This window comes from Dasypus novemcinctus, chromosome X (genome assembly GCF_030445035.2).
Source record: "Dasypus novemcinctus isolate mDasNov1 chromosome X, mDasNov1.1.hap2, whole genome shotgun sequence".
In the NCBI taxonomy this organism is placed as follows: domain Eukaryota; kingdom Metazoa; phylum Chordata; class Mammalia; order Cingulata; family Dasypodidae; genus Dasypus; species Dasypus novemcinctus.
The window spans coordinates 95,056,018-95,078,938 of NC_080704.1; the positions used below are offsets into that span (position 1 = coordinate 95,056,018).

A 22,921-nucleotide genomic window follows, 5' to 3' on the forward strand; every position below is an offset into this window, starting at 1 on the left:
GCTACAAGTTTCTGTCCCCCATACTCATGACAGGCCCCATGGAGTGCAAGCCCTGGCTAGCTCACTGGTGACAGAAAGGTACATTAAAATCCTCTTCCTTGAGACCAGAGGTAGAGATGGTCAAACACTGATCATTGTTGTTGTTCAGAGACTTCATATCACTGGGGCCTGGCTCTGAGGATGGCCACTGTTTGAACTCTTCTTCACAGACAAAGATTGTGGCAAAGAATACTTAAAGATACTAGGCTTTTTCAAGACTGTGGAGGATATGTAGTGGAAAGGCTACGTTTACTGGACATGCGAAGAAGGCTCAGCTTTGGAGAGCCATGGAAGAAATTCTTGATCCTCTCTTCAGGCACACTGGAGATAGTCAGGGCTTTCTTTTTGGGTCACTGGCCCTGTTTCACCTAGGAAAGGTTGACTTGGGAAAGTCCTCTTTGGCTTGCCCCTCCACTCAGAACTTTCCCTCTAGGCAAAAACTGCCTGAGACAATGAAAGAAGGGTATAGAAAGGCATAGAGGTAGGCAGTCTGGTGCAAAGGTTTGACAGCTTCTGGCCCCGAGAGGAGAGGGGTTTGTCTCCTGGGAAACAGAGGGGACAACCAAATTCCTTTAAATAGGAAAACTCCAAAACAAATAATAAGCAAAAGCCCAAGAAAAGATGCAGTCCTAGAAAGGAAGGGAAAACCCCACAAACTCCATTCTCCTTGGGTGGACCTTCATGATAGGAGGGCTAATGTTCAAGAAAATCTCTGTCTTATCATCAGCTGGTCATGAAATCAAGAAATAGATAGCACAGAGACTAAATCTCAGATTTAACATTTTAAAATGTCCAAATGTACAGTATTCAACAAAGGAGTATAAGACAACAAAGAAACAGAAAATGATGACCCATCCAAAGAAAAAGAAAAAAATCCAGAAAACATCATCAAAGAAGATAAGAATGTGGACAACTGAAAAAAAGAAATTTTTAAATGATCTAAAAAACACTCAAGGAACTGAGGAAAATACAGAGGAAGAAATAAAGGATATCAGAAAAACAGGAACAAGGAATATAAGAGTATTAGTAAAGACATAGAAATTTTGAAAAGGAACCAAACATGAATACTGGAATTGAAGAGGCAAGAACAATTGAAAAGACAAATACCAAGGAAGATTTCAAGAGCAGATTGGAGCTGGCAGACGAAAGGATCAGTGAACTCAAAGACAAGACCTTTGAAATGAGTCAGGCTGAGGAGGAGCTGAAAACAGAATGATAATTGTAAAAGTAGTCTATGACACCTCTGGGACTCCATAAAATGTACCAAAATATGCATAATGGGAATAGCAGAAGGAAAGGAAAGGAGAAAGGGACAGAAGGAATAGTCAAATAATGATAGAGAACTTCAAAAACTTGGCAATAGATGTGAGTATTCACATTCAAGAATACCAGAAAACAGCAAACAGGATAAATATGAATTAAAATATACTCCAACATATATGAATCACACTATTAAATGGAAAAGACAAGAAGAAAGTTCTGAAAGCTTCTGGAGAAAAGGAACATGTAATGTACAAAGGAATCTCAATGAGATTGAGTGATGATTTATCATCAGAAACCATGGAAGCAAGAAGGCATTTGGTTGAAATACTTAAAGTACTGAAAGAATCCAACTGCCAACCAAGAAGATTATAACTGGTGGGACTTTATTTAAAAAATGAGGGAGAGAGTAAGTCATTACCAAATAAAGCAAAGCTGAGGGAGTTCACCACCATTAGATGTACACTAAAGCAGTGCTAAAGGCCATTCTTCAGAATGAAAAGAAAGGGGACAAGACAGTGGTTCAAAGCAGCATAAAGATATTAAGAGATGCAGTAAAGGCAAACATTTCAGTAAATATAAATACCAATATTATCGTGTTTATTCTTTGATATGTAACTCCAATTACTACCTCCTATAGGAGCTAAAATGGAATGGATAAAAGTAATGTTAATACTATGGTTTTTAACATAAAATGTACAATGAAATATGTGGTAGAAAGTACAAAATCAAGGGAGGTGGGGAAAGATGGCATTTAAGTGAGTGCACGTCATAATCTCTCCTGCAAAGAAGCAGCTGAGTAGGGTTGGAGTCCTGCCGGACTGGGCTGTTTTGGGTGTTTGCAGGGCAAGAGGTATCTGTACGTCGATTTGGTGGGACGGTGACAGAGGAGATTCTTGTAAGAGGTAGAATTTTGGGTCTCTTTCATGGAGGTCAGGGTTGTGGATGGGACCCTTCTGCCTGGGGCTGGTGGCCCGGGGGCAGCAATACCTAAAGGCATTGCTGTGCTGGGGAGTTCGAAGCCCTGAGTAGGCTTGCAGGGTGGGAGGTGTCTGGAAGTCAACTTGTTTAGACAGTGACAGAGGAGATTCTTGTGAGAGGTGGAATTTTGGGTTTCTGACTCAGAGGTGAGAGGTTCTGGGTGGAGCCCGACCCCTAAGGCTGCCGGCCAGGCCGCAGTGATTCCTGGGAACTCTGTTGTGTGGGGTGTTCCCAAACCCTGAGCGGGCTGTTTCAGGGGCTTGCAGGACAGGAGGTGTCTGGATGTCGATTTGGTGAGACAGTGACAGAAGAGATTATTGTGAGAGGTAGAATTTTGAACTTTTGACATGGAGGTCAGAGGTTGCAAGTGGGAGCCCTACCCTAGGGCTGTCACCCAGCTGCGGGGATCCCTGAAGGCTATGTTGTGTTGTGGTGCTCACAGGCCCCCTGTTAACCAGATGCATGGTTCCCAGGTCTGTGTCCCCTAAACCCTGGTGGCCCACACTCCAGAGACTCACACACCTTGAGTCTGCAGTGTCACAGACTTCCCATCCCTGAATTCACCATGCCCTGACGTCCTTCTGAGGTCCTTTATTACCCTAGCCCTCAGCGTTTGTGTGTTTCTTTTTTGTCTTGGTTGCTATTATTGCATTGTCTCCTGGTCTTTTCTCCCGTTTTATCCCCCAAGGTCCTTTTTCATTTATTTAGATTTTTTTCTCCTTTTATTTTTCTTGCTTCTTTCCCTCCCTTTTCTTTGCCCATCCCCTTTTTTCTTCTCTTTTTATTTCTTTTCTCTCTTTTACATCTTCTTTTCTTTTCTTTTCTTTATATAATGGGTGCTGCAGGGAGCGCATCACACTTGCTGTGTTTCCTCATCCTCCATTTCCTCTTTTCTGTGTGAACTGATTTTGGCCACCAACACTATCCCCTTCCCCCCACATCTTGCTATTTTCCATCATCTACTGTTTCTCTTACATTCCACCTCCTTTTCTTTGGCCCCCAAATTGTCTGACTTGCAATTTCTAATACCTCCGTTCTGTTTTCTGTCTTTTATTCACTCTTGATATTATTGTCTTTCTTTTCTCTTTCATTCTCTCAGGAAAACACTGGCTTTTAAATCCATACTATATTCCTCCCCATATTCAGTTGACTGTCTCATTATAGGTACTCTACTTACTGCTATAACTCTACTTTCATGAGTCTAATATCCATTCTCCCAAATCTCACATGGTTACTCTGTTAACATTTATCACCCATACTACTTTATACATATTCTTTTCTTGCTCATTGCACTTTCCCTGGCCCTAATATTTTCCTTCAAAGTGAACTTAGCAAATAACAAGAAAATAGAGTAAGAAGAACAAAGTGATTAAGAGATGACATAACACTTACACAAGAACAACAACTAATTAATCCCCAAGACTAGACAAAGAAGCTAAGGAATTGATTAAACCCGTCAAGATAAAATGATGACCAGACAACAACAAAAACTACAAACCGAACCAATAATCAGGAAAACATGGCTGAATCCAGTGAACAAAATAAAGACCAGGGAGGGGAACAGAACATCAGACAAATAATTAAAGATCTCAAAATATATATTAGAGACCAACTTAATGAAGTAAAGGAAGAGAATAAAAATATGAAAAAAACACTTGGAGAGGAAATTGCAGACATACGTAAAAAGATAACAGATATGATGGGGATGAACACCACAGTTCAAGAAATCAAAAATAAACTCTCAGCAAATAGCAGATTAGAAGAGGCAGAGGAGAGAATTAGTGATGTGGAAGACAGTACATCTGAAATCAAACAGATAGTAGAACTGATCAATAAAAAGATAGAAAAAATCCAGCTAGGAATTAGGGACTTGAATGACAATGCAAAATGCACAAACATACCCACTATAGGCATCCCAGATGGAGAAGAGAAGGGAAAGGGGACAAAAGGGGTGTTGCAGGAAATAATGACTGAAAACTTCCCAAATCTACTGAGAGAGATGGATGTACATGTCCAGGAAGCACAAACACCATAAACCCAAACAGGCTCACCACAAGACATATACTTGTCAAATTATCCAAAGCTCAAGACAAAGAGAAAATTCTAAAAGCAGCAAGACAAAAGAAAACCATCACAAACAAGGGAAGCTCCATAAGATTAAGTGCTGATTTCTCATTTGAAACCATGAGGCAAGAAGGCAGTGGTATGATATAGTCAAGGTCTAAAAGAAAAAGATTTCCAACCAGGAATACTCTACCCAGCTAAACTATCATTCAAAAATGATGGAGAGTTCAAAATATTCACAGATAAACAGAAATTGAAGATTATGCCAAGAAGAACGCTGCACTTCAAGAAATACTAAAGGGAGTTCTGAAGGAAGAAAGGAAAAAAGAGGAGAGGCAGAGAAGGAGGAGAGTGTAAGAGTAACAAAAAAGACAAAAAGAGAAAGAAAGAAACAAACAAAATATGACAAACACAAGTTCAAAAAAATATGTCTAACATCAATAATTCCTTGAAAGTAATAACAGTGTCAAAGGATTAATCTCACCTATCAAAAGATTCAGAATGGAAGATTGGATAAGGAAATATGACCCATCTATATGTTGTCTACAAGAAACACGTCTTAGACGGAGGGATTCATGGAGGTTGAAAGTGAATGGTTGGAAAACAATCTTATAAGCAAAAATTAACCAAAAAAGGCAGGAGTAGCTATATTAATATCAGACAAAATGGACTTTAAATGCGAAACAATTGTGAGAGACAAAGAAGGATACTCCATATTAGTGAAAGGGACAATCTCTCAAGAAGAACAAACAATCATAAATATTTATGCTCCTAAGTAGGGTGCCTCCATATACATGAGGCAAACACTGGAAAAACTAAGTGAAAGAATAGATGACTCTATAATTATAGTGGGAGATTTTAATACACCACTATCAACTTTGGAAAGAACATGTCAAAAGGGAATAAATAAAGAAACAAAATGTTGAACAGTATATTAGAGGAGCTGTATCTAATAGACATATACAGATCATTACACCCAAACACAGCAGGATATACATTTTTCTCAAGTGCACATGGATCATTCTCCAAGATAGATAATATGCTAGGCCACAAAGAAAGGCTCAATGAATTCAGAAAGATTGAAATCATACTAAATAATATCTCTGACCACAGTGGAGTGAAACTGGAAATCTGCAAGGGCCAGAGGTCCAGATTTCACACCAAGATATGGAAATTAAACAGCACACTCTTAGAAAAATGGGGGGTCAAAGAGGAAATCTCAAAAGAAATTAATAACTACCATTAAACTAATGAAAATGATAACACAACATACCAAAATTTATGGGATGCAGCTATAGCAGTGCTGAGAGGGAAATTTATAGCCATAAATTTATACATCAAAAAGGAAGAAAGAGCCAAAATTGAAGAACTAGCTGCACCTTTGGAGGAATTAGTAAAAAAAACAACAAAGTAACATGACAGGAAGAAGAAAGAAAGAACAAAGATAAGAGCAGAACTACATGAAATAGAAAATAAGAAAGCACTTGAACAGATAAACAAGACCAAGAGCTGGTTCTTTGAGAAGATCAATAAAATGGACAAACCCTTAGTGAGACTAACAAAGAAAAAATGAGAGAAGATAAAAATACACAAAATAAGAAATGAGGAAGGAGAGATCACCATTGACCTCACAGAAATAAAGACAATCATAAGAGGATATTTTGAAAAACTATATTCCAACAAAAATGACAATTCAGAGGAAATGGACAAATTCCGAGGACACATAAGCAGCCTATATTGATGAAAGAAGAAATTGATGATCTCAGAAAACCAATCACAAGTAAAGAGAAAGAATCAGTCATTAAAAACCTCCCAACTAAGAAGAGCCCAGGGACAGATGGCTTCACAGATGAATTCTACAATACATTCCGTAAAGAACTAACACAAATCCTGCTGAAACTCTTCCAAAAAATTGAAACAGAAGGAACATTACCTAACTAATTCTATGATGCCAACATTACCCTAATACCAAAGCCAAACAAAGACACCACAAGAAAGGAAAATTACAGACCAATTCCTCCAATGAACCTAGACGCAAAAATCCTCAAAAAAATTCTTGCTAACCATATTTGACAACTCATTAAATGAATTATACACCACGACCAAGTGGAATTCCTTCTGTGTATGCAAGGAAAGTTCAACATAAGAAAATGAATCAATGTAATACACCATATAAACAAATTGAAGGGAAAAAATCACATGGTTATATCTATAGATGCAGAAAAAGCATTTGACAAAATACAGCACCCTTTCTTAATAAAAACACTGCACAAAGATGGGGTTCACTGCCATGGCAGATGGCCCTTCTTTGGAGCTGGTGTTTCTGCATGATGGAACTAGACTCAGATGGGATCACTTTTCACAAGACTTTCATGCTCCTTTACTGGAATTGTAGTTGGTGTTGGTGTTTAAGATATATTTAGGGGATTTGAATCTCTGGACTGACAATATGATCGCCAGGCCCTGAGCCTCAACAGACATCAGCTCCTACACTCTGATTTATTGGACTTACCCCACTCAGCTAACATGGAGTTGAAGAAGATCAACCACCACACCATGGAGCCTAGAGTAACTACAATTGAAAACAGGAGGATTGCATCCAGTATCCATGTGGAATCTAAGACCCCACTTGACATAGATGTGCAATGGACACAACAATTCCAATGTCCACAGAGAAAACGTGGCATTGGTGTGGGAAGGGTGGCCATGGTGGCTGCTGGGTGTGGGGAATGGGAGGAAGAGATGAGATGGGGAGGCGTTTTCGGGACTTGGAGTTGTCCTGGGTGGTGCTTCACGGACAACTACGGGACATTGTAGATCCCCCAGGGCCCACTGGATGGAACGTGGGAGAGTGTGGGCTATGATGTGGACCATTGACTATGGGGTGCAGCGAAGCCCAGAGATGTACTTACCAGGTGCAATGGATGTGTCATGATGATGGGAGAGAGTGTTGCTCTAGGGGGAGTGGCGGGGTGGGGGCGGTGGGGTTGAATGGGACCTCATGTTTTTTAATGTAATATTTTTTTAAAAAATGAATTAAAAAAAAATTTTAAATAAAACACAAAAAGCACTGCACAGGATCGGAATACAAGGAATATTCCTGAACATGAAAAAGAGTATATATGAAAAACTCACAGCCAACATTGTGTACAATGGTGAAATCCTAAAATCCTTCCCTCTAAGATCAGGAAAAAAGACAAGGATGCCCAATATCACCTCTTCTATTTAACATTGCCTTAGAAGTACTTGCTTGAGCACTGAGGCAAGAACCAGATATAAAAGGCATTCAAATTGGAAAGGAAGAATTCAAAATTTCATTATTTGTAGATGACATGATCCTATACATAGAAAACCCTGAGAGATCTACAACAAAGCTTCTAGAACTCATAAATGAATTTAGTAAAGTCGCAGGTTATAAGATCAATGCGCAAAAATCAGTAGCATTTATGTACACCAACAATGAGCAAGCTCAGGAGGAAATCAAGAAACAAATACCATTTACAATAATAAATAAAAAAATCAAATACCTAGGAATAAGTTTAATTAAAGATGTAAAAAACTTATCCACAGAGAACTACACCAGAATGTTCAAGGAAATTAAAGAAGACCTAAATAAATGGAAGAATATTCCCTGTTCATGGATACGAAGACTAAATATTATTAAGATGTCTATCCTACCAAAACTGATCCACACATTCAATGCAATCCCAATAAAAATCAACAGAGTATTCTTTAATGAACTAGAAAAACTAGCTATGAAATTTATTTGGAAAGGAAAGAGGCCCTGAATAGCCAAAGACATATTGAAAAAGAAAAACAAAATTGGAGGAATCTCACTACCTGGCTTCAAATCATACTACAAAGCTACAGCAGTGAAAACAGCATGGAATTGGCACAAGGACAGACAAGACCAATGAAACCGAATTGAAAGTTCAGATAAATCCTCATATATATAGTCATATAATGTTCGATAAAGCCACCAATCCCTCTCAACTGGGAGAGAACAGTGTATTCAACAAATGGTGCCTGGAGAACTGTATATCCATATGGAAAAGAATGAAAGAGGATTACCATCTCACACCTTATACAAAAATCAACTCAATATGCATCAAAGACCTAAATATAAGAGCCAAGGCCATAAAGACTTTGGAAAGCAGTGTAGGGAAGCATATACAAGACCTTGTAATAGGAAATGGCGTCATGAACTTCACACCAAAACCACGAGCACCAAAAGAACAAATAGATAAATGGGACTTCTTCAAAATAAAGCCTTTTGCACCTCAAAGGAGTTTGTCAAGACAGTGAAAAGAGAGCTTACACAATGGGAGAAAATACTAGGTAACCATATATAGGATAAGAGCCTTATAACCTGCATATAAAAAGACCTCCTATATTTGAAAATAAAAAGATAAACAACCCATTTAAAAAATAGGAAAAAGATTTAAACAGACACTTCTCTAAAGAAGAAACAGAAATGTCTAAAAAGCACATGAAAAATTCTCCAAATCTCTAGGTATCAGGGAAATGCAAATCAAAATGACAATGAGATACCATATTACTTCCATACAATTGGCAGCTATGAAAAAAGCAGAAGACTACAAATGCTGGAGAGGATGTGGAGGAATGGGAACACTCATCCACTGCTGGTGGGAATGCAGAAGGATCCAGCCATTCTGGAGGACAGTTTGGCGGTTTCTTAAAAAACTAGCCATAGATTTTCCATATGACCCAGCAATTCCACTGCCGGGTACATACCCAATAGAAATGAAAACAAGGACACAAACCAATATATGCACACCAATGTCCATAGCAGCATTGTTCACTATTGCCAAAAGTTGGAATCAACCCAAATGTTCATCAACAGATGAATGGATAAATAAAATGTGGTATATAGATACAATGGAATACTACTCAGCTTCAAGAACAAGTACACTACAAAGACATGTGATGACATGGATGAATCTTGAGAACCTTATGGTGAGTGAAGCAACCCATTCATTGAAGGACAAACACTACATGACCTCAATTATATGAAATAAGTAATCCAAGCTGCCTCAGAGAAGTAGAGACTGGATGATAGGCTTAAGGGAATTGGATGGTAGAGGAAGGATATAAGCTGTCACCTACATGGGTGAAATCTATAAGCTGGAGGTAAGTAATTGTACAAGAAGGGATAAAATGGGGGCATGGGGTTACATTTGGGTGGGGCTTTGAGGGCTTGATGGGGGCTAGAGATGGGAGGATGGGTAATATTGCCCATGAAATTGGGGGGAGGGTGGGGCAACATACGAACATAGGAGATTGTCAGGTATTTGGTTGAGATTATAATGCTGAGAAAACCTTTCAAAAATATAATAAGGAAAGTTACCTGTTTAAGATGCTAAAAGGGGATAATCTGACACAGGACATGCTCTTAGGGAATATGTGAATGCTCATTTTGCCATAGTGGGTTATATCGTTGGATAGAGACCCATAAAATGAGAGTGAAGTTATACCCACATCCTGGGGAGGACTGATGCCTTCAAATAGAGGGATTTGTATCTCTCAAGAGAAATCGTGGCTCCCAGTACATTAGGGAAGTTAGCATGTCAAACCCTCAACATTGTTGCAAGTATCTCTGAACATGATCCTTCAAACAATGAAGATTGACTGTCATCGTGGGCACTAACGGGAGGGGGAAAGAGGTACTGAATAGATGGAACCAATGTAACTGTGTGGGCAATAGAAGTGTTCCACAAATGTACACAAGGATGGATATAAGACATGTAAAATTACACCAAAATATATAGGGGCTGATAGGCTAAAATGTAAATCATAATGTAAAACATAAGATAACTAAAAATTCAGAAAATTGTATAGCCTAAAATATAAACCACAATGTGAACACAAATGTTACCTTGTTTGGAAGCTATTTTCTCAATATCTGTACATTAGTTTTAGTAAATATAGTATGAATATGTAAAAAGATTATTGCTGTGGAAGGGAAAAGGTTTTATGTTGGATATGGGGGAGTACTGTACATTGTATATATGAATTACTGTGATTTAAAACTCTTTTGAAGATAAGCTTAATAATTAGAAAAAAGAAAAGAAAAAGATAGGATGTAGACACTGAGGAAAAGATAGAAGTAGTTGCCTTGCCAATTTGCATACAAGGCAACACTTATTGCAGTGACCGAAGGCAAAACATCATAAACAAAATTTTGCACTTTTTTATTTTTGGATACTCCAATTTATTTTTACCATAATTATTCCAAATTAATAAGTATTCTATATGTAACCATTAAACTCATCACTATATTCCATTTTACTATTAATAGAACCTGGCAATATATTGGGCTTCACTTTTCAGGAAGTTTTGGATCACAGAGAGGTTCAACAATGGCAGTGGAGGAATACTGGTGTGGGATGTTATTGACAGGGGACACATGGTTGGCAGGGAATTCTCCAGGACATATATCCAGGGTACATAAAAATGTTGGATATTTTCATAGTGGAAACAATTAAAAACAACAACTGAGGGAGTGCAGAGATCCTGGCCAGGGGAGCTCTATCACAGTCCCTAAAGGAACAGCAACAATCCCCCAAGAGCAACAGCAAAGACCAAAAAAGAAGGAAGGTCCAACAATGAGCCCTTGGTACGAATGACTATGCTTGTGAGCCTGTGCACCTGAAATAAGAACAATGCCTAGAGCTGCAGGGTGCCTAAGAGTTACCTCCTGAGAGCCTCCGTATTGCTCAAATGTGGCCAATCTTGAAGCCAAACTCAGCATATAAATTCGTTGCCCTCCCCCCAGTGTGGGACATGAGTCCCGGGGATGAGCCTCCCTGGAGCCGAGGGATTACTACCAAGTACCAGCTCATGATGTAATTAGAAAATGACCTTGAATGAAAGGATCAACTCAGACCAGCAGAATATCTCAGTCTACATATAATACCAGGAATTAACCAAATCCAATGGATGTGTCATGATGATGGGAACGAGTGTTGTTGGGGGGGGGGAGAGGGGGGGTGGGGGGGTGGGGTTGAATGGGACCTCACATATATATTTTTAATGTAATATTATTACAAAGTCAATAAAAAAATAAAATAAAAAATAAAAAAAATTAAAAAAAAATGCTTTTTGACCTGGATCAAGGGGGAAATGGAAAGGACAAATGAGTTTATATGGCTATGAGTTTCCAAAAAGACCTGGGAGGTTATCAGAGGGGTTGCTTTTATGCACACCTCAGTAGAGTTCCAGAGACAGATAAAGTAGATACAACCCCGGGTATTGGTTCTTTTGACGGCTACAGAGACCCACAGGTTCTATGGACATGGCAGATGGAGTTTAGTGCCATGTCATTTGGTCCTTCTTTGGAGTTTGTGTTTCTGTGTGATGGAGCTGGACTCAGATATGATCTTTTTTCACAAGCCCCTCCTGTTACTTTTATCAGAACTGTAGTTGGTACTGGCATTTAATATATACCCAGGGGACCTGAATCTCTGGACTGACCATATGATAGCCAGGCCCTGAGCCTCAACAGACTTGCAACTCCTACACTCTGGTCTATTGGACTTACTCCACTCAGCTAACATGGAGGTGAAGAAGGTCAATCACCACACCAGGGATCAAGAGTGCCAACATCTGAAAGCAGGAGGATTGCAGCCAGCATCCATGTGGAATCTAAGCCCCCTCTTGACATAGATGTGGAGTGGACACAACCATTCCAAGGTCCACAGGATGGACGAATAGAATATGGATTAGAGTGGACTTACTGATATTCTATTCATGAATTATTGTGATTAGTAATCGAAGAAAATATGGCATTGGTGTGGACAAAGTGGCCATGATGGCTGCTGGAGGTAGGGAGTTGGAGGAAGAGATGAGATGTGCGGGCATTTTCAGGACTTGGAGTTGTCCTGGGTGGTGCTGCAGGGACAGTTACCAGACATTGTATGTCTTCCCATGGCCCACTTGGTGGACTGTAGGAGAGTGTGGGCTATGGTGTGAACCATTGGCCATGGGGTGCAGTGATGCCCAGAGACGTACTCACCAAATGCAATGGATGTGTCATGATAGAGTGTTGCTGTGGGGGGAGTGGTGGGGTGGGGGAGTTGGGGGTGAATGGGGACCTCATATTTTTTGAATGTAATATTTTTTAAAAAATGAATAAAAAAAAAAACCATTTATCTATTCATTAAAAAAAAAAGAAGTGGACCATTGACCATGAGGTGCACAGTGCTCAGAGATGTATTCACCAAATGCAATGAATGTTTCATGATGATAGAGAAGATTTTTGTTATCAGGGGTGATTGGGGTGAGGGGGGTGGGGGGTATATGGGGATCTCATATTTTTTTAATGTAATATTAAAAAAATAAATAAAGGCAAAAAAAAGTACAAAAATAAGGTGGGAGTACAGAAGGTCATAAGAAACATATGTGTATGCCATTGGTGTTAGGTTGGTATCAAACCAAACATGATTGTTGTATATTTAGGATGTTAAATTTTAGCCCCACCATAAGCATAAGGAGAAGAGATAAAAAATACATCCAGATAGAAAAGAGAAGTCAATAAATAGGGTACAACACAGAAAAATCAAATAAATATAAAAGTAGGAATTAACAAAAGTTAGGGTAAAAAATGTATAAGACTTACAAAGGCTAAATAGCAAAATGGTAAGAGAAAGCCTTGTATTATCAGTAGGTAACTTTAAATTTAAATGGATTAAACTCTCCAGTCAAAAGGCAGAGGTTGGCAGAATGGGTTAAAAATCATGATCCAAATACATGCTGTGTGCAAGAGACTTACCTTAAAGTCAAAGATACAAGTTGATTGAAAGTGAAGGAATAAAATATATACCATGCAAGTAGTAATCAAAGAGAGCTGGGAGAGCTATACTAATATCAGATATATAGACTTTCAGTAAATATAGTTACCAAGGATAAAGATGGTGATTATATTGCAATGAAGGTGACAATTTAAAAAAAAATAGATGTAACAATGATCCATATATAATCACCTAACAGTCCAACCCCAAAATATATAAATGAGATAGAGATTTGAAGGGAGAAATTTTCAGTTCTACTTTAAGATTAGGACACTTTTACACTTTCAATAATGGATAGTACATCCAATCAGAAGATTGAGAAGGAAATACAAGACTTGAACAATATAATCTAAACCATCTAGATCTGACAGACCTATATTGAACATTTCACTCCACAAAAACAGAATACATACTCTATTCGAGTGTACAAAGATCATTCTACAGGATAGACATTATGTTTGGTGAAAAAAACTAGTCTCAAAAAGTTAAAAATACTTTCACATATATATTGCATATTCTCAGACCACAACAGAATGAAGTTAGAAATCAATAACAGAAAGAGAAATGGAAAACTCAAATATGTGGAAATTAAACAAGTCTTTAACGAACAATGGAATAAAGAGAAAATCACAAATAACATTTGGAAACATCTTGAGGCAAAGGGAAATGAAAATGCAACTTACCAAAACTCATGGAATGCAGCAAAGGCAATGCTGAAAGGGAAATTCATGGTTGTAAACACTTACATTAAAAAAGAAGACTTCAAATCAGAGACCTAACCTCAGAATTGGAAGGACTAGAAATATAAGAGCAAACTAAAGGCAGGGCAAGCAAAGGAAGGAAATAACAAAGATTAGAAAAGAGATAAATAAAATTAAAAAAAAAACAAAAAACAATAGAGACTAAGCAAAACCCTAAATAGTTTCTTTGAAATGGTAAGATTTGCAGACCTTTAGCTAGGCTGACAAAGAGAAAGAGGCTATAAATAACAAAAATCAGAAATGAAAAGGAGGCTTTACTCCCAATGCTGCGAAAATACAAAGGACTATAAGAGGATACTATAAACAAACAGTATGCCAATAATTTAGATAACCTAGATGAAATGGAAAATTTCTAGAAATGCACAAACTACCTACATTGACTCATGAAGTAATAGAAGATCTCAACAAACTAATAACTAGTAAAATGATTGAATCCACAATCAAAAACCTCTGAACAAAGAAAAGCCCAGGACAAGATGGTTTCACAAAGGTAATCTACCAAACATTCCAAGATGAATTAACTCCAATTCTGCACACACTTTCAAAATCTGAATAAGAGAGAACACTCCCTATTTCGTTCTATAAGACCATCACTCTTCATACCAAAGCTAGAAAAAGATACTACAAGAAAGGAAAATTACAGATCATTTTCTCTTCTGACCAGAAATGCAAAAATCATTGGCAAAATACTAGCAAACTGATTCTAATAACATATTGAAAGAATTATACAGCCTAAGTCAACTGGAATTTATTCCTGGTATGCAAGGTTGTTTCAACATAAGAAAATCAATTAATGTAATACAACACATTAACAAAATGATGGAAAAAACCACAGGATGATATCAGTTGATACAGAAAAGGCATTTGACAAAATCCAGGCCGCTTCTTGATAAAACCCCTTAGAATCTCTAGGAATCTATCATGTATGGAAAGCCCACAGGTAACATTCTACTTAATGGTGAAAAACTGAAAACTTTACCTCTGAAGTAAGAACAAGACAAGGATGCCCTCTTTCACGATTGTTATTCGATATTGTACTGCAAGTTCTTGTCAGAACAATTGGGCATAAAAAAATAAATAACATCCAATTTGGGAAGGAAGAAGTAAAACTTTCCCTGTTTTCAGATGATCCTATGTACAGAAAATCCTGAAAAATCTACTACACAGCTCCTAGAGCTAATAAATACATTCAGCAAAGAGTCAGGGTATAAAATCAACACCCAAATATCAGTAGTGCTAATATACACAAGCAGTGAGAAATGAGAAGAAGATATCACAAAAATTCCCTTTAAAATAGCAACTAAAAGAATCAAATGTTTAGGAATAAATCTAACCAAGGATGTAAAGGTGTTGCACACACAAAAATGCAAAACATTGACAAAAGAAATCAAAGAGACCTAAATAAATGGAAGCTTTTTCCATGTTCATGAATTAGAAGACTAAATATTGTTAAGATGTCAATTTTACCCAAAGCAATTTATAGATTTAACACAATCCCAATAAAATTTCCAACAAACTTCTTAGCATAAATGAAAAAGCCAGTCATGAACTTCATATGGAAGGGTCCAAATAGCTGAAGATGGAGGACTCACACTATCCAATCTTAGAATGTATTATAAAGCCGCAGTTATCAAAACAGCCTGGTACTGGCACAAGGATAGAAATACAGACCAATGACATTGATGGAGACCTCAGATATCAACCCTCATTCTTAAGACCATTGATTTTTTTTTTTTTACAAGTAGGTAAAGGCCACTCAATTGGGAAAGAACAGAGTCTTCAACAAATGGTCCTGGGAAAACTGGATCTCCATTTGCAAAAAAAGGAAGACCCCCTACATCTCACCTTATTCAAAAATCAATTAAAAAGTGTATCAAAGACCTGAATTGGGAAAGAACAGTCTTCAACAAATGGTCCTGGGAAAACTGGATCTCCATTTGCAAAAAAAGGAAGACCCCCTCATCTCACCTTATTCAAAAATCAATTAAAAAGTGTATCAAAGACCTGAATATAAGAGCCAGAACTATTGAAATCCTAGAAGAAATTGTAGGGAAACATATTCAGGGGTTGTGTTAGAAAAGAGTTTCTTAGGATTTAAACCCAAAACACAAACAATAAAAGAAAAAAAAATAAATTGTATCTCATCAAAATTTAAAACTTTTGCACCTCAAAAAACTTTATCATGAAAGTAAAAGGACAACCTACAAACTAGGAGAAAACATTTTTAAACCACATATCCAATAAAGGTTTTGTATACTGAATATATTAAAAATTTCTTCATTTTTCTGACAAACAACCCAAATAAATAAATGGACAAAAGATAAAATAGACATTTCCAAAGAAGACAGACAAATGACAACAAAGCACGTGAAAATGTGCTGAACATCATTAGCCATCAGCAATCACAACGAGATGCCAGTTAACTCCCATTAGAATAACAGTTACTTGGAAAAATGCAAAGTAACAAATGTTGGAGAGGATTTGGAGAAATGGGAGCACTCATTTATTGCTGGTGGCAATGTAAAATGTTGCAGTCAGTATGAAAGGTAGTTTGACAGTTCCTAGAAATGTGAGTATAGAACTACCATATTACCCAGTAATACCACTATTATGTTTATACCCAAAAGAATTGAAAGCACGGACTTCAACAGATACTTGCATTCAGGTGTTCATGGCAGCATTATTCACATTTGCCAAGAGATGGAAGCAACCCAAGTGCCCATCAACTGATGAATGGATAAATAAATTATTGACTAAACATACAATGTAATATCATTCAGCCATTAAAAGAAATGAAGTTCTGATACATGTGACAACATAGATGAACCTTGAAGACATCATGCTGAGTGGAATAAGGCAGACACAAAAGGAAAACTATGGCAAGACCTCACTGATTTGAAATAATCAGTATAAGCAAAATCATAGTGTCAGGAGGTAGAATATAGGTTACCAGGAAATGGGGAGAGAAAGGGAATATGAAGGTAAAGCTTAAAACGTAAAAGGTTCTCAAAATATTTTGGTAATGAACGGTCATAATGGTAGCACAATATCATGTAATTAAAAGGACTATAATATATATCTGAATGTCATTAGAAAGGGAAATGTTAGGTTGTATATGTGGGAACAGAATAAAATAATATATGGAAGTACACTAAAGAAACAATGAACCCTAAGTTAAACCATAGACTATAGTTAATAGTATAATTATAAAAATATGCTATCATCAATTGGAAAAAATACCCCACACCAATGCAAGATGTTAATAACAAGGTGGTTTGTTGAAATCCTGTATTTTATGCATGATTTTTCTGTAAACCCATAACCCCTAAAAAAGAAAAAAAAAATTAAAGGTCCTCCTTACAATGAGTTCACACCCACAGGAATGGATTAAGTTTAAGAACATGTTTTTTTTCCTGTGGTACATATATCTCCTAACCATCACAATAACAATACAATACTTTTAAGAATCATCCTGTATTTAAAACAATTCATGAGAACCTTGTTAGACCTCTTCTACGATAGCAAGTTTAAAAATTTACAAACGTGGGCTTATTGAGGTCAGGAACATTATCCATCATGATCCCCCAGTAGTGAATGAATAGATGATTGAATGAGAAAGGGTCATTAAAACCTATATATTAAGGATATAAGCATACTCCCGTGGGTGAAAACAAATTAACCAAGAGCATGAAAATTTCTTCTATATTTTTAGGAAGAAAAACGGTTTAGACCCTAAGAATCTTCACTCTCTTTATTTATTTTTCCATACCAATTTTTTAAGGATACATAGATCGTAAAAAATGTTACATTAAAAAATATAAGAGGACCGCAGACTTGGCCCAGTGGTTAGGGCGTCCATCTACCACATGGGAGGTCTGTGGTTCAAACCCCAGGCCTCCTTGACCCGTGTGGAGCTGGCCCATGCACAGTGCTGATGCATGCAAGGAGTGTCCTGCCACGCAGGGGTGTCCCCCAAGTAGGGGAGACCCACATGCAAGAAGTGCACCCTGTAAGGAGAGCCACCCAGCGCGAAAGAAAGTGCAGCCTGCCCAGGAATGGTGGAGCACACATGGAGAACAGACACAACAAGATGACGCTACAAAAAGAAACACAGATTCCCGTGCTGCTGACAACAACAGAAGCGGACAAAGAAGACGCAGCAAACAGACACAGAGAACAGACAACCAGGGTGGGGAGGAAGGGGAGAGAAATAAATAGATAGATAGATAGATAGATAGATAGATAGATAGATAGATAGATAGATAGATAGATAGATAACCTTAAAAAATATATATACATAAGAGGTTCCCACATCCTCCAACCCCCACGCCTCCAATCCTTCCATATCAACAACCTCTTTCATCATTGTGGCACTTTAAAACACGTGTTTGCACTTATTGAAATGACATGCTGAAAAAAATAGTCTCCAAATTTAGGGGACCATTATTTTCCCAAAATCTACAGTAAAGTAAAAAATATTAATATGAATCATCATGAATACTGTTGTATTCATTCAGGTCACCAAAATGAATTTAATCAAAAGTCTTAGGTTTTTTAACTAATGAACTGCTAGGTAATTTTACTATTTTGTCAACTTCTTTTTATTAATCCGTAGATTTAAATTGGTGCCAGATTGAGCAGCTATTATCAAAGATGATTGATCTTATAATTTCCAATGTTGGTTTTAGAACTTTTGTCAGGAGTTCTCATATCTAACAAGGTGTATAATTTTCATTATCTACTTTACTGTTTCCAGGCTACAAAGACTTGCTGGAGGAAAAAAAGTTTGGTGAATTGACTGACTACAAATTCAAATTAGCCAACTTCAGGGTTCCCTCCCACCTGCATGGCCATCATCAAATCATCTATAAAAGCAGTCACAAATATTTTTCATTTTCCTTAAACCCCTGTGCTCATTACCCCCTCAAACTCTTTCTACTTATTGAGAAAACCAAGATAATTTATCTATTGGGTTCTCACCATTTTCTTCTATACCTAACAATCTCTCTTTGGTTTCTGCTCCTTCAGTCTCAAGGAGAAAGACATACTCTTCTTTTTACATGAAGTCAACTTCTCTATCTGTACTTGGAACCCTGTCCCCTCTCATCTCTTCCACAATCTTCTCCAATATATTACCTTTCTACACTGTTACTTTATTCTTCCTTATTATTGGTTCTTTTCCTCTAGAATGAATATCTAAGATTCTGTTTCCTTCCTTACACACCATACCCTCTCCTTCCTTTGACCAAGATCCTTTTCATGAGAGTAATCCTCACTCATTACCACTATCTCCTCTTGATCCACTCAGCCATTATTTTCTTGCCTCTGGATTTTGCCTCCACAATTGTACCAAACTTGCTCTCTCAAATATCACAATTGTTTTCTTAATGGTCAAATCCTATTTTCAAACCTCATCCTCTTTGACCTTTTAGTTGAGACTGTTGACCAGCCCTTCTCTATTTGCTTTAGTGACTCTGTGGTCACATACCTCTTTATAATGCCTCTGCTTGTGAAAGTGGCTCCTTCCTTCTGCTCCCTTAAAGTCAGCAATTTTCAAGGTTATAATTTCATCCTTCTTCATTACCCCTTCACTAATCTCAGTCTTACAGCCTCTATCATAATTTTAGGAGAATAACTCCCACAGCTCTATCTCATATGTGACCTTTCTCTCAGTCATTATTAACTTCCCATTTGGCATCTTCCCTGACGTGCAACTCAAAAGTTCCTGGTGCAAACAGATCTCACTATCTCCCATTTCTCAATTTACCAAGAGCATGAAAATTTCTTCTCTGTGAAACAAAGTACACTATAGTGAGTTTACCAGTTTACCAGTTTACCCTCCCTCTCACTTCTTAATCTTTTTAACTGGGCCACCATATTATTGGCATTTCAGGCTGAAAAATTCAGTCATATTTACTTTTCTTGTTTTAACCTTTATATCCAACAAATTATCAAATTTTGTCAAATTATCACCCCTTTCAGAGGAGCTTTCAAAAAGGAGGAAATGAGAGTGATGAATTTTGAGTCAGACAACCTAAGCAAATTAAAATTATTTAAGCTTTAGTTTCCTCATTTGTAAAATGACACTAATCACAATGATAGTTCTAATACCTTAAATCCCACAATAAATCCTTCTTGATCACCCTTCCCCAAATAAATGCTATCTCTGACATCTGAACTCCAATAAGAATTCATCTTTATTTCTCTCATGACGTCAATATTTCCCACCATGTATTTTAGATAACTATTTATGGACACATCTTGTATCTCCTGAATTGTAAGCTCCTTTGGTTTGGGAACCATGTCTTACTTATTTATTTCTATTAGAAGATTGTACCGTTCCTTCTTTATAGCAGGAGTTCAACAACTAGGAAGTAATTGTATCTTTGGATTCGTTCCACTGATGGAACAGGACTATTTCTTGGATTTAAGGCTGAAGTTATATCCCAAAATGCTTAAACCCTTTGACTAATATGAAAATAAATGGACAACAAGGAAAATCAAGAAAAATTAAAAATTACAGTCTGAACAGAAGTAGAAAGAAATCATAATAAGAAAAGTGGATTGATGGAAGTTTAAGTACAGGGAGGGAAAATAAAGATTAAACAAACGGGGAGGTGAAAGACAATAAAGTTGCCATTTAGGAGGCTCAGATTCTAATTATTCTAATTAAACTAGAATCTTCTCCCGGGGTCTTTAAAAGAGCAAACCAAAAAGGAATACACTTAGATAAATAAAATGAGGAATATGTCTAGACAGGATTTTGAAGTTGCTTGTTGAACGAGTTAGATTATTTTTGTATACAAACAGTGGAGCTTGAAAATTGTTTTTTTCCTCATTAATGGAAGGAACTAAAAGGTTTAAAATGACTGTTATTCTTCAACCCTCTGCTGAGTCTTCTCTCTGAGAAAACATTTGTTTTTCTGTAGTGGAAGACAGAAAATGAGTTGTTTTGCAGGGACTTGCTCAATGTTTCAAATAAGCTATGTACTATCGTACATACTTTTAGTTTCCCAGTCTTTGAAACTTCACAGTGTTGGAGGAGTTTATGCGATTCTCTAAATCCTAATTCACCTTCATCATCCTTTGACATTCATCTGCAAATGTCACTCTCCCAGTTCAGAATTTCTCTATTCCAGTCCCAGCCCTGATACTTTGTAACTGAATGATTTGGGGCCAGTTAAATTTCAAGAAGGCTGGGACCTTGTTTTGATCATTGCTCTATCCTCAGTTCTGAGAACAATTTCTGGAACATAGTAGGCAGTTAAAACATATTCATTGAATAAAGGTCTGAACTTCTCCATGCTTCTATTTTCTCACCTTTTTAGTAATAAATGGGATAAAATATCTGAATTGCCTAGCACAGAGTATATACCCAATAAATATTAAATCTTCCTTTTCCCCATTAACTAAAGAAAAAAGATTCATCCAAAGTCACATAAGTATCACTGGCAATGTGGATCAGAATCAAAATCATTTGATATTTAAAATATTTCTCTGTATATATGCTAAGCACATGGCAATTCTCACATTATAAAAAAAATAAATAAAACAAACACGCTACTTAAAACTAATCCTTCAAAAACCAGGGTTATCAAGTGGGACTGTATCCATGTATGTATATCCCCCAGTCAGTGTAGGAAATAGAGAGGGAAGAAGAAGGGGAAATTTAAACGTGATTGGTCAATTGAAAGCAAGGTACACGATCTCTCATCCCAGGCCTCCCATTACTGCTGTCTGCCCACTCACCACCCACCTTCAGATTTGTTTCTCAATCATATTTGGTCCTGCAGAAGAAGGAGTTAGCAGCTATTTTAGCTGTAATTACACTATTTCTATACTTACAAAGGTTTATGGGACCTCAAGCAAATGTCAAAGCAATCACCCCCAATTCACAGCCTTCATGCACTTAGTTTCACTCTCTCTGTCTCTGTCTCTGTCTCTGTCTCTCTCGCGCGCGAGCGCTCTCTCTCGCACACACAAAAACAAACACACCCCTAATACCTAGTGGTGGGGACCATAGTTAAGGAAACATTGGGAAATGATTAAAAAAATAAACAAAAAGGAGATGGATACAAGAAGAATAGTGCATTGTTCCCCACCCAACTTTCCACCTAGGATAGTAGCAAAGGAGTCACCCTAATTTAACCCTTTGAGTTCCATAGCTGAAGCAAACTGCTTAATTTTCTAGGGCAGGGGAGGATTATTTCTTACAATAGCAGAAAGATAAAGATCAAAGCAAAATATTTTTGTATTCCTATCTGGAGCACACTGCTTCTAGATGTGGACCTGATGTTCTGATAACCTCATAAAACTTGTTGAAGATAAAGAAAATGTGTACGCATATGTATGTATGTCTCTGTGTGCACTGGGGATGGTTTAATGACTGTGGAGTAAATAGTGCTCTTTATTTTCTCTGCAAAATAAGACAGAACAATAGTATAGTTTGTAAAATAAGTTTATATACATTAGTAGAAAATAATATAATTTTCTAACCAGCGCATTGCGAGCAACAAAAGTTCATACATCATAAGCATGAAAGACATGGGGAGACTTTTGAAGTTCTGAATTTTAATTTTCTTCTTCCTATCCCATATTTCAATTGCAAATCTAAACGGACTAAATTAAGACTCCAACCCCTCATGTAAGAGTTGATAGAATTATTATATGACATCTGTGAAAGAACTTTGTCCCTTTTTACTTAGGTTAGATGTGCACAAAAATCCTCTGTGGGTGGGGCTAAAGAACTAGAAAACTTTTGTAACCCATGAATTTCCAACCTGTTTAGAACTGTTGTATCTCAGGATCAGAATGTTTGTTTCCACAGTTAAGTAGAATTAAAGATGACTATTTTATTAAAATTAATGAATAGAAATTTACTTTATAACTAACAGAAATTCCAGAAATCTGATTTTAGGGATCTGGTAGCTGACTCATCCTTCTTGCTTAGGATATCAACCTCTAAAGAATTATATTTTGGGAAAATAGTTTTTGTGAGATATCTTA

At 37.1% G+C, this 22,921-nt stretch overlaps 1 protein-coding gene across 1 annotated transcript in view; it reads right to left on the reverse strand.

Annotated features, from left to right (window-relative positions):
• The window catches only part of POF1B (POF1B actin binding protein), a 223,606-nt gene that overhangs the window by 182,394 nt on the left and 18,291 nt on the right, over window positions 1-22,921 (reverse strand). The gene's annotated exons all lie outside the window — the stretch shown is intronic.